Consider the following 13558-nt stretch of genomic DNA (forward strand, 5'->3'; position numbering starts at 1 on the left):
TTTAAACCCTCGAAGGAGGTACCAGCTCCCAGCTCAGAGCTGAGCACAGCAGAACCAGGGGGCATCGCCCCGCTTCCCTCGGGTGGGCTGGTCCCGCTGCCCGCTGCTTCCCGGGTACCAGGGGCTCCTGGGTGGTGCCTTGCTCGCCGGCTCCCTCTCTGCCCTGAAGCCCCTCGTCTTCCCCATGAAGCCCCCGTCCCAGGTGCAGTCAGTGCCCCTCCCTCCTCGGTGTCCCCGTGCGGCATCTCTACAGCGACCTTTGTTATATTTACCATTTGTTTATTTACCCTTCTGTCTCTACCCTCAACTGGGAGCTGTGACCTCAGAGCAGGCCCGTGTTGACTGGGCCAAGAAATGAGTGAACTGCTTAGCCAGGATGAGTTTAGAAAATGCCTCATGCCCTGATTTGTCCGGAGCCCCTGCCTGGACACCCTTCTGGCTCCGTGTCACTCATGGATCCCCGCTGGGTCCCTCGGGTCACTCGCTAGGCTGCCACCCCATCGTGGGCTCTGAGAGAGGTAGTTTGCTCGGGCTCACGATTTGGGAGCCATCTTCACTGCCCTTCTCTCTCCCTCCTGCCGGGCAGGGACGCTGAGAGGTGGGAACCTCCTTGCCAGGAGCGACGCCTCTGCTGGTGCCGCCACCCCGGGGGCCTCGCGGAGACTTGGGGCAGTAAGCCAGCAGGACCTGGCCCCTGTGCTTAGCTCCCCCAAGCGGGTGTGGACAACAGCAGCTCCGGCTTTTGCTCTTTCTGTTGCAAGGCAAGCAAGTTGATGATGAAGCCCGGCACTCTGCCGGCCACCAGGGAGAGATAGGTGTGACACAGTTCCTGGCCTCACGGACTCTGCTCACTACCTGTGTGACCTTAGGCAGGCTGCTTAGCCTCTCTGAGCCCCAGTTTCCTCTTCTGTAAAATGGGGATGGTAATAACATCTACTTATGGGAATGTTGTGGGGATTAAATGAGATGATGCTCACACAAATACTGAGAGGTGCCTGCCGCATAACTACTCGTAAATGATGACTAAGAAAGCTGTCCAGTGATAGGGAGGCTCACAAGGAAAGCAGTGATAACGGTATAGTTTGGTAAGTGCAACAAGAGCGGAAAGCACAGCAGGCTGTGGAAATATGGGGGGTGGGGAGCTGTCTTAGCCACTCAGCTCAACTGGAAGGAGGAGACCTGATGAAGATCTTAAAGCGAAGATCATTAAAATGCATTGTAAGTAAGCAAATGGCAGAGAAGAGACAATTCTCCCCCAAGAAGAATCCCAAATGACATGCAGAGATAACCCCCTCCAGGGACTGGAGCCTAAATCTTCTCCCCCAGAGTAGGAACTGGATGTAGTGACTCACTTCTAACACATACAGTATGGAAAGGGCAATAGAAACTTCACAGTGGAGAGAGCGGGCAGACATGATCAGGTGACGGGGGCTAACCTCACTGTGATAAGTCGTATTGACATTACAGGCCCCCGAGGTGAGGCGAGGAGGCCACTTCCCGTCTGTGTCATTCTTTCCTTGATTCCACAACCCCAGTCTAACCATGAGCATCCTCAGACAAACTCTGATTGAAAGATGCTCTACAAAATGCTTCACAGTACCCTTCAAAACGGGTCAAGGAGAGACGGGGGACCATCACAGATCGGAGGAGACTAGGGGGACACGAGGACTAAATGCACCACGAAATCCAGGATGGGATCCGGAAGTAATGAAAGGGCATTTGTGGGCAAACCGGTGAAGTCTGAATAAAGTCTGCGGTTTAGTCTGTCGTGTTGTCCCGATGTTGATTTCTTCGTTCTGACAAATGAACCACGGTTATGTAAGACGCTAACCTTAGCGGAAGCTGGGTGGAGGGCGTGCCGGAACTCTCTGTACTATCTGCAGGTTTTCAGTAAATCTAAAATTACTACAGAGTAAGAAAAATTTTTAAAAATAATTCACTGTAAGAGATGAATCAGAGCAGGTTTTCCAGATAGCACAGGTGTGTGTGCACCTGTGCACGTGTAGGTAAGGGAGCAGTACATACCTGGCCAAGCGGGCCAGAGGGGAAAGCATGGAGTTTTGGGGAACTGTGAGTGTGGCTGGATCCGAGAGGGAGGGAGTCCTGGGAGGCTGCAGGAAGGCGGGGGCCGCTGCGGGGGGCCTCTGTCAACCACGCTGAGGAACCTGGGTTTCCAGGAAAGGGGATGCACCACGCAGAGCTGACACCCCAATTCTTAGCGAGACCGACGCCTGGTTTGCCCAACAGCAATCTCCATCCACAGTACTGTCCGTGGCTGTTCCCAGACCCTCAGCGCTCCCGAGCCCCCCTGTTCCTTATGACTCAGCTAGAATAGCTTCAAGTGCTCACGTGCAGCCCTCATCCAGCTGGAAATCTGCATCCTTTCCAGTATCACCAGGGATCCCCCGAGGGCTCCATCTCTCCCAGGCACCTCTGGCTCTCAGACCCGTTTGTACCAATTTCTCCTCCTCTTCTCATCTCTTGGGCAGGGACTCCCCTTGAACAAGCCCCTGTCCATTACGGCCAAGTGTGTGGACGCCTTGAGCGAAGGTCACGCTGAAGGAGGGGGGATAAACAATGACAACATGAAACGGAACATCCCTGTTACAAAAGCCCAAGTCCTCTGTCCTGCAGGGATTGTTCTCCACGTGCCGTGCCCCCCTCTTCTCTCGTCCCCGGCTCCCTCAACCCCACTCCGTTAACTCCGTCCCACCCCCAACCCAGAGTGGTCAGGCCTTGGGGACTCTCTCTCCACGACCAGTGACCCACGCGTAGGTGGCTCTCCTCCAAGAACAGCTCTGCAGCCAGCTCTGGGACTGGCCGTGTTTTCTCCCTCTATTCACCGATAGTGAATGGGAATATGTGTTAGGATTGTGATAAACGCAGGGATGCCCTGCAAAGGACGAGCTCCCCAACCTGAGATGTGCCCAAGCCAGAAAGGGCAGAAATCCATCAGGGTGTGGAGTGATTCCTGCCGAGGGTACGCTGGCTGCTGGGGCCCCAGGGCCAGTCCTGAGATTCTGGGGGCTTGGGCAGTTCCCCCCAGGACCCCACAGTATCACAGGCCTCCAGACTGTGTGACCGCACCTGGCAGCCCATTCTCATACAGCATTAGCCTTCTCACCGGGAAGTCCCTCCTCAGCCCTTGCCTGAGTTGGCCGTGCTATCTGTCATTAGCTAGGTACCACAAGTCCCTGGGATGCAGTTTTAGCTTGATACCCCCATTCCAGCATATATACCAACCCGATAAATGCAGAGCCTGCCAGGGAATCATTCTGAAGCTCATGGCCCCTCATCAGGCGTCTACCAAGATGGCAGCCCCACAGGCTGGCCGAGGGTCCGGGAGAAAGACTCAAATTCCTCGTCTTCGGCAAATGCCCTCCGTCTTCTCTCGCCCGTATTCATCAGCAGCATTGCTTCCCAATCCTCTCTGGTGCTGGGAAGCCGCTTTGACTGGCTCAGGCAGGGGTTGACCCCCAGGGAAGGGAGCCTCAGCAGGAAGCCCTCACTCATCACACCAGCCGCCCTCCAGCGCCTTCCTCGCACTCCCACTTCCGGACTGCGTGCAGCACGCCGGTCTGCTCTTTGCCTTCCGGGCTCCTTTAACGGGGCTTCCCGGGGCCTCGGGCCCTGCAGGCGACTGGACGCCCCGGCACTTGGGCTCAGGAGGAGGCTTGAGGAGCCGTGGTAGCTGCCAGGTGACGAGGCACCTCACCTTCTGTGGGAAGACGGCTTCCCAGGGGCAGGTCCCCCAGCCTGGGCAGCGATTACGGACCCAGGGAGGCTTGACTCTCTCCCAGTGGGAACCTCTGACCTCTGATTTGTCTGATCTCAAAGCCTGACCCCAGATCTCGGGCCACCTGAGTTAAGAGCCGGCACACATGAGCCGTCATGATGCTCCCTTACACACACATTTACAGAGCACTTTTCCCTCCATTTTCTCCTGTGGTCACCCGGGCGGCGACCATTACCTTCATAGGAGGTCAGTTTCTTCAACTCTAAAATGGGTGCAATCATACCTCCTTAGCGGGGTTGTGTTAAGAATTGGAGGTGAGGGGCTTCCCCGGTGGTGCAGTGTTTGAGAGTTCGCCTGCCGATGCAGGGTACACGGGTTCGCGTCCCGGTCCGGGAGGATCCCACATGCCGTGGAGCGGCTGGGCCCGTGAGCCATGGCCGCTGAGCCTGCGTATCGGAAGCCTGTGCTCCGCGGTGGGAGGGGCCACAGCAGTGAGAGGCCCGCGTACAGCAAAAAAAAAAAAAAAAAAAAAAAAAAAGAATTGCAGGTGATATTCCACGAAACATGGCCCTTATAGGCAGTCAGATTATCCCCATCCCGAGTGGGTATATTTTTTGGCTTGGCTGGGCCCAGCCTTGCCCTCATGTCAGAACGAGCTTGTGAGTTTGCGGGTGGGAGAGCTTCTTATTCTATGCCTGAGGGAGAAGGGGGCAGCTGGGAACCTCACCCTGGGACGGCACCCATCACCCCGGATGTGGGACCCCCAGGAACCTTGGCAGGGACAGGGGCTAGAGTCCCACATGGCTGGGGGAAGCACCTCCGGAACGCTGGTGTAGGAAACAAAGCCACTGAGTTTGCACCGCCTGGCTGGTGGGCCGGCCTCAGCTGGGGTGGTCCCAGGGCACGCTCAGAGGGCACCCCATCCTGCAGCCAGGCCCTCGAGCATTTTCGGACACACACACTTTGCTGCTCAGCCTTTTCAGAGCGGGGCTGGGAGACCCTTCAGTCTCCCCGCCTTCTGGCTTCCTGGTTCACAGAGCTCTGGGCGGCGAAAGAAGGGAGGGACGAGGGTGTCACAGGCCCAGCACATGCTTCGGGGTGGAGGCACGTGGGAAGGGGTGCTGGAAGCTCCTGGGCCCACTGAGGGCTTTGTCTGGTACCCCGAGAGCAGGAAACGCCCCGCCCTGGGGAAGGTCTCTCCCCAGCCTGTGGGTGGGCCTGGCCTGCTTCCCCTGCAGAGGGACACACCCAGGCTGTTGGCCGCCACTGGGGAGGGGGGGGCAGGGGTCATGGTGAGGCAGGCTCCTTTTGGCCTCAGCCTCAGTTTCCCCTTCTTGGGTATGAGAGGACCTTGCTGGTATGGTGGTAACGGACCGGCAGAAGCACAGATCAAAGAGCCCAACCAGGCTCTCTGGGTTCCAGCAAACGTCAGCTGGGCTGCAGATGCCATGGCAGTTCAGATCAGGGATTGGGGTTGGGGCGCATTTGTTCCCAAGCCTGCCCCATTCATGTGTAGGTCCCACTCCTCATTTAGAGGGCATGAAAGGGTTAAATGACCGTCACCCCCATCCAGAAAGTGGACGTGTTATTCACTAATTCATTTCAGCAGACCCTTCCTGATGGCCAGCCCTGAGCTGGTCCCAGGTTCCAGAGACAGTGAGCCTTTCCTGCCCTCCCAGAGTCCACAGTCTGGGGCACGATGGGGATTGGGGGGACACATAGGTGACCAGGCACTGGGGTCTGGGCCAGAGGAACTGCACGGGGAAGGGGGAGCCCAGGGTAGATACGCACTTCATCCTAGGGTCAGAACCCTGCCTCATGGCCATATTTGAGCTGAGCTTCAAGGAGGAAAGAAAAAAGGAAGAGTAAAGGAGTGTGTGTGTGTGTGTGTGTGTGTGTGTGTGTGTGTGTGTGTGGATCATGAAAGCCTGGAACATGAGGGCCTGGGAGGAACTGGTCTCCGGTTCCCACACACAGACAGGTGGCAGTTGGGAACTCATTTGAAAGACCAGATTATCAAGGGCCTTGCAGGCTATGCTAAAGGGTTTGCATTTTATTCTGAGAGCGGAGAGCAGGCATTGATAGGACTTACAGGAACAGGCAATCCCATTTGCATTTTAGGACCATGCCTCTCACTATGGTGTGGAGAGCAGGCTGACAGGTGCAAGGCTGGGGGCTGGGGGTCCCATCTGTGGCCACTGCAGTCGTTCCCTGCTGCAGAGAAAAAATGCGGGTGTTTTAGTTTTCTATGCTGAGTGACAAATTACCACAAACTTGGAGGCTTAAAACAACACACTTTTTTTTTTTTTTTTTTTTTTTTCTGTACGTGGGCTTCTCACTGTTGTGGCCTCTCCTGTTGCAGAGCACAGGCTCCGGATGCGCAGGCTTAGCGGCCATGGCTCACGGCGCCCAGCCGCTCTGCGGCATGTGGGGTCTTCCCAGACCAGGGCGCAAACCTGTGTCCACTGCATCGGCAGGCGGACTCTCAACCACTGCGCCACCAGAGAAGCACAACACACATTTTTTTAAAATCTCAGTTTCCATGAGATAATAAAAGAGGAGTCTGGACACAGCTTAGCTGGGGCTTCTGCTCTTCGGGGTCTCGTTAATGCAGTCAAGGCGGCATCTGGGCTGTGCTCTCATGTGGAGGCTCAACTGGGGCAGAACCTGCTTCTCTGGTCTCTCAGGTTGTTGGCAGAATTCCTTCCCTTGCAGCTCCGTGATTGAGGGCCAGACTTCCTACTGGCTGTCAGCTTAGGTCCTGGAGGCCGCACTTAGGTGCTGGAGGCCGTGCTTAGGTCCTGGAGGCCATGCTCAGGTCCTGGAGGCCGCCTACATTTCCCTGCCATAGGCAGCACAGCACGGCAGCCCTTTCTTCCACGCCGGCAGGAGAGACACTCTCTCTGGTCAGCCAAGACAGAGTCTTCTATGGGGGCTGGGGTGGGAATGTAGTCATCAGAGTGACCTCATCTTTGGCGTATCCCATTGGCTAGAAGCAAGCCATGGGTCCTACCCATGCTCAAGGAGAGGGGCTTAAACAGGGCATAAGGCCAGTGTGAGAGATCATGCGGGCCATCTTAGAACTCTGCTGCCTCAGGGGCCTCCTTCTGTTTACTTGTATTCACACCGTTCAGTACCTATGGAAACCTAAAAAGAAGATTTTATATACAAACCCACGCACCTAGCTGGCCCTCTTGGCTGGTCAGGGGCCTGGAGCTCTCCTCCCTCCCCACAAATATCCTGGGGAGTTTAGAGGCTGCAATGCAGTTGCACAAAGCTCTTTCTCTCACATGTCTGCTCCTCTCCAGGAATTTACCTGAGGGTTGAAAGGCCTCATCAGAAAAATGTGACCAAGATCTGACCAGCCCCTCTCCCACCAAGTGGCAACAACAGCCAATCATAATTCTGCATTCCTCAGGACACAGTGATTGGTTAAAGGGTAGTATGTGGCATAAGCCAGACCAATAGGGCTTCTTCTGGGACTTGGGCTGGGGCTGGTAGGAATCACCGTTCCTTCCTCTCCAGGGTGGCTATGAGGATGTGCTGGGGCCATAGAACTACCCCTGTGCAGGGAGTCTGTCAGCAGCAGGAGAGATGGGCCAAAACAGACGGAGAAGCAGAGATGACCTAATTAGTGCCCTGATGACTCATTTGAGGCCTGGATGTCAGCAGACTTCCTAACTGTGTAAGCAGGTAAATTCCCCCTCCTTTTCTTTTTTCCTTTAGTTGAGTTGGGATTTCTGACCCTTGTAACTGAAAAAGTGTCCCAGAATTAAATCTCTTAAATTTCCCAGTGAGTATCCCTCGCTGCGGTCCAGCTGGGGGCAGGGGGAGCTGGGCTTGGAGCCTTCTCTGAAGGACTTCCCAAAAGACAGCAGCAGGCTAGTGACATGAGGGTGGTTTCACCGTGGGAAGCCTCTAATACATTGTGGGAAAGGCTGTCAGTCCCTTTAGGAAAGTGTGTGGAGACTGGGACCATGCTCTTCAGCTCTCTTTTTGAAAAAACCAACTTTAAGGTGTAATTTCTGCTCAAGGGGCTACATCCATTTAAAGTGTACAGTTCGGTGAGTATGTATTCAAGACACAACATTTCACCACCCCCAAACTTTCCTGTCCACCTTTGCGGTGAATTTCTCCCTTTGTCTGGGCCACTGGCAACCAGTGGTCTGCCTTTTGTCACGATAGAAATTCATGGAAATGGAAACGCACAGCATGTATTCTTTTACATCTGGTTCCTTTTGCTTAGCACAATGTTTTTGCTATTCATCCATGTTGGTGAATATACTGATATTAGTAATTTGGGCTTTTTTGTTTTTTGCTGAATAGTATACCATTGTATGGACGTACCACATTTTATTTATCCATTCACATTTGGGTTGTTTCCAGTTTTGGGTGTTTAGGAATAAAGCTGCTGTGAATATCACGTTCAAGTCATTGTGTGGATGTATGCTTTCATTTCTCTTGGGTAAAACCTAGGCATGGAATCGCTGGGCCATATGGTAAATGTGTTTAACTTTATAGGATTCTGCCCAACTGTGTTTCCAAATGGTTCCGCCTTTTTACACTCCCAACAGCATCGTGTGAGAGCCTCAACTGCTCCACAACTTCACCAACCTGTGATATTGTCAGGCTTTTAAATTCTGGCTGTCCAGAGGGACTGACGTCACGTACTAGTGTGGTTTTCATGGGTATTTCCTGGTGACTAGTGATGCTGAGTATTTCTTCATGTGTTTATCGGCCCTTTGTACATCTTCTTTCGTGAGGTGTCTGGTTGAATCTTTTGCCAGTTTGCGTTTGTTGGGTTGTCAGGACCATGTTTTCAATGTCAAAGCCACCTTCTTTGTGTTTCCATGCTGAGGAGACTTGACGCACCGATTGTGTCTATGTGTGTCCTCAAGTGTGGACACACACGCGCACACACACCTCAATTCTTTTCAACAGTGTGAGAGGAGACTGACTTCCATTTCAGCCTCATTTCGGCTGTGCCGTGAAAGGACAGGCAAAGGGCAGGTAAGATGTCCTCCATTTTATGGTTGGAGAACCCGAAGCCAGACAGACCAAGGTCACGACGTCAGTGACACAAACCTGAGTTTCTGAGCTTTAGGGCGATGACCCTCTGAGACACCTTTTGTGGCCTCCTTCAGAGAAGACTTGCCAGGTTCTTGAAATTCAAATCCACGCCCTGCAACTACTCTCAATGTTAACCAGACATCAGGGTGGAAGGAGGGACCCACATCCCTCCTCTTCACCCCAATGTCTCTGTCTGCCCCCAAACTACCCAGGTGGCGTCTTTGCTGCTTTTCTACCTCTGATCTCAGCGCCCAGCAGAGGCCTTTCCCGTCAGCACTTGCTGCAAGCCCTCCCCTTCCCCTCCCCGCTCCAGGTTCAAGTCCTCCCTGACGCCCTCTGAGTGTCGCCCTCTGCCCACCTGCAGCTTGGAGGGCTGGACCCGGCTCCTTCTCCGCTGGCCTCCGTCCACACCCAACGAGTAGTGCAGGGTCAGCCTTGCACCTGTACGTCCCTCTCAGCGTCCCCTTTCTTCCCTCCAGTCCTCCCACCTCCCAGCTCAAGGAGGTTCAAGATGGCGGCTCTGGGCCCATCGCCGGGGCGCGGGCTGCACCTAGACGTAGCCCGGGAGCCTTTCCCAAGCTCTGGATTCAGAAATCTCGAGCCCTCTCTCGAGGGAGGAGAAAGGATTCAGGGCACAAAGTGTTCATGGAGATAAGGCTTTTCTGCAGCGCTGTCTGCAGCCGCAGCACTGGGACTGCAGATCCCCTCGGGTACCCTGGGGGCAGCCCCTGCCTTACGCTCGCCTGTTTTACCCCCAGCAAGAAGGGGCACCCCTGCCTCGGCTGAGGGGCTGAGACTAGGGTCTTCTGCTATTGAGGGTCACACTCATGGTACAGGATTCTGAGCACCCCTAGTGTATCATGCAGCGTTCCACCAGAGAAGCAGAACCAGTAGGATATATGTGTGTGTGTGTGTGTGTGTGTGTGTGTGTGTGTGTGTGTGTGTGTGTGTGTGTGTGTGGCTGTACATAGGTATGTATTTGTATATGTGTATATGTATGGATGTGTATGTGTGTGTATATATATATTGCAGAAGCCAATTCCTTGCAATAAATCTCTATGTATATATATGATTTCCATATATAATATATATTATATAATATGTATTATATAATATATATTGTATAAGATTACACGTGTATCTGGGGAGAGAGCGAGAGAGAGAGATTTATCACAAGGAACTGACTTGCACATTTGTGAGGGCTGGTTAGGCGGGTCAGAAATCCGTAGCGCAGGCAGCAGGCTGGAGCCTCCTGGGCAGGACTGATGCTGCAGCCACGGGTGGAATTTCTTCTTCCTCAAGGAGACGTCAGCTTTGCTATTAAGGCCTTTCGCTGGTTGGATGAGACTCACCCACATTAGCGAGGGTGACCTCCTTTACTTAGAGTCACCTGACTGTAGACATTAGCCGCGTGGACAAAACCCCTTCACAGCTACCCCCTAGGTTAGTGTTGACTGAATAACTGGTGATGAGAGCCGGGCCAAGCTGACACGTGAAACTAACCATCACACCCAGGGGCCGAGAGCTGCTGAGGTCCTGGCGGCAAAGAGCAAGTCTCAGCCCTTGCTGTCCTTGCCTCTCCGCCTTTGGGTTGCTGTGTGTGTGTGCGTGCGCGTGTGTGTGCGTGTGGGCCGGTGGGTGGCGGGGGTGTATGGAGCCACAGGGCAGGCTCCCCAGTCCCCAGGGCTTCACTCAGATGCATGCCCTCCGCTCCTACAGGGCTCAGGACTTGGCTGAAGGACTCCCCAGGGGCTGAGCTAAGGGCTGGTGCTCAGACCCATCTCCTCTGGCCGGCCCTTGCCCTGGCCTTAGGGCAACGCCTTAGCCCGGCACACACAGCCTGGCTGCCGCCTCCGCAGGCCTTCACCTGCCCACATCGGAGACGAGGGGCCCCAGTTCTCCTGCCGAGGGCCCTGCTTCCACATGGCAAAGGCGGAGAAGAGGAGGCAGGTGTGTGCGTGACTCCAAATTCTTTCCGCCACCTGCTGCCCTGAAGGTAAGGCTGAGCCCGGAACTCTGAGTGCCTGTGAAAAAAATGCTTCTAGCCACACATGTCACCTGCCTTGAGCTCACTCACCACCGACCTCTGCGGGTTGTCACGTGCTGGAGGGAGGAGAGCTGTGGTGGCCTGAGCCGGCTCGCACCCTGACTCTGCACGTCCCCTCCAGCCCATGTTTAGTGGTGTCACGTTGTAGCTTGAAATCAGCCGTGATGAGAATACTGACACCACAGAGATCGGAAAAACACTACAGATTAGCCCCCCACCCTTGCCCAGAGAGCTGCTTGTTAAACACTTACCAGCACAGCACTGGAGAGACCCAGAGGGAAGGCTGGGATGCAGGGCAGGAGTGTTAGTTATCTGTCATCGAGTAAAGCGTTCCCACCCCCCGCGAAAACCGCAGTGGCTTAAAATGACAGTGATTTATTCTTTCTCACGATTCTGCGGGTTGAGGCCGTGGCTACCCCGCTTCCCGAGTTGGCCAGCCTCACTCTGGCAGCTGCATTCAGGCCTTCCTCTCCAGCAGGATGGCCTGACTTCCCTACAGCATGGCGACTGGGTTGCAGGAGCGCAGAGGCTGCCAGGTCTCTCGAGGTCTAGGCCTGGGACTGGCCCAGCTTCACTTCTGGCCCCTTCTGTTGGCCAAATGAGCCACCAGACCTGTTGAGATTCAGTGTGGGACGGACCCAGAAGGTCCTGAACACGGGGAGGTGCGGATCCCTGGGGTGTCAACCGGAGGGGATGAGAAAAGTGGGACTCAGCCATGATGGGGAATCAGGGTTTCTAAAGAGTACACCTCGCAGCGCCCGCCTGGGTCCTGAATGACGTTGCACCAAGCACAAGGCCCGAGGGCTCTGCAGCCACCACCCCACTGGGTGCTCCCAGTAGCCCCGGAGACAGGCGGGACCAGCCCCTGTTTACAGACAAGAGGCTGAGGTTCAGAAAGGTTCAGACACTTGCTCCCGGTCTCTGCTTCTCAGAGGCTGAAGCTGGTCTGGGAGATTGAGGAAGAGCTTCCTGCTCCAGACGCCTCTTAGATGGTGTGATTCTGTGACACTGGGTCTCTGAAGGGGTGACAGCCATTTAGAGGGTCTTCCCTGGACGATAAGAAGAGGAACCTCTCACGGAACAGAGAGCAAACCCTGCTTCCCCCAAGTCAAATATCGTTCTCCCGACTCCTGTCGTTGAGTCCAACTGTTGGCTCAGAGGGGGCTGGCCTCTGCCTCTTGTCCCACCTCCTCACATGCACAGCACAGCAGAGTGAGTGCTGTGACGTGAGGTCCCTGGCTGTGCGGGTCGCGATGGGTGCCTGATGCCCCAACATCCTGGCTTGCCCGTCCACACCACTGGGGCCATAACGCAGAGGAACAGGCATTGTGCCCTTGAAAGCCGCCCGCCCCACCTGGATCTCAGTCTCCCCAGCTTTCAAATGAGATATTGAACTTGCAGATCTCTCAGAGCTGCCCCATCTCCACACCAGGTGTTCGAGCCAGGCTCCAGAGACCCACGGGTCCACCTACACTTGGCCGAGTCTTGGCTCCTGGAGAATCTCTCAGGGCTTCTATCCCTGACTCTGGATAACCCTTCCTTTTTTTTTTACAAAAGTGTGGTTACAATTGGTGCAATAGATGTCACTGGAATCCTGCCCTGTGCTGGGCACTGAGGATAGGAAGGTGGATAGGACATGATTCGTTGGGGAGAAGGCATGAAAGCACATATTACAACATAAGAGAGTAAGTATGGAGGGAGTGTAAGTCTGTACAAAGTCAAATGTAGAAAAGTCATTTGGCAATAGGTATCAGGAACCTCAAAATGTTTATATCTTTTGAGCCAATCATTCCACTCGTGGGAATCTAACTTGAGGGCCTAATCATCAACAGGGGAGAACAAAATGCTTATTGCAGCATTAAGTAGAAATTGAAAATAACCTAAATATTCAGCAACAGAGAACAGCTTAATTGGACCATGTCACAAACATTTAACGAAATATTTCACAGCCGTCAAAAATGGATGTTACAGGGCTTCCCTGGTGGCACAGTGGAGAGCCCGCCTGCCGATGCAGGGGACACGGGTTCGTGCCCCAGTCCGGGAGGATCCCACATGCCGCGGGGTGGCTGGGCCCGTGAGCCGTGGCCGCTGAGCCTGCGTGTCCGGAGCCTGCACGTCCGGAGCCTGTGCTCCGCGACGGGAGAGGCCACAACAGTGAGAGGCCTGCGTACCGCAAAAAAAAACAAAAACAAAAAAACAGTATGTTACAAAGAATTTTCAGAAAATGCTATTTTGAAATGACCTCAACTGGAAAATGCAAAACAGAATTGAGGAGCCAAGGTTTGAGCTACGTTTAGGAGAAGAGAATTCAAAAAGAAGAAACTTACTAGAACACTAACAGTGATCACATTTGGGTAATGGGATGATTTAATGGGTGATTTTAAAAACTATTTTCTTTATTTCCCAACTATCTTTAAGTTTAATTTTCCCCAGTTTTATTGAGATACAGTTGACATCCAACCATCTTTTAAAGCTCAATTCAAAAGGAATCTCCTCCGTGAAGCCTTCCATAATTCCCCCAGGAACAGGTGATCTCTCTAACCCCCCGAGAATTTGTTGTGCCTCTCTGCTGGCATCTACCATCTGTGCAGTTCTCACGTCTGTCTTCACCCAGGCTGAACTTCTCAGGGATGTGGTTGTGTAGCCCACATCTCTGGGTCCCAGTGCCTGGCTCCAGGCCTGTCCACACTGTGTACTTACTGGCC

The sequence above is a fragment of the Orcinus orca genome, chromosome 13 (genome assembly GCF_937001465.1).
Source record: "Orcinus orca chromosome 13, mOrcOrc1.1, whole genome shotgun sequence".
Taxonomy (NCBI): domain Eukaryota; kingdom Metazoa; phylum Chordata; class Mammalia; order Artiodactyla; family Delphinidae; genus Orcinus; species Orcinus orca.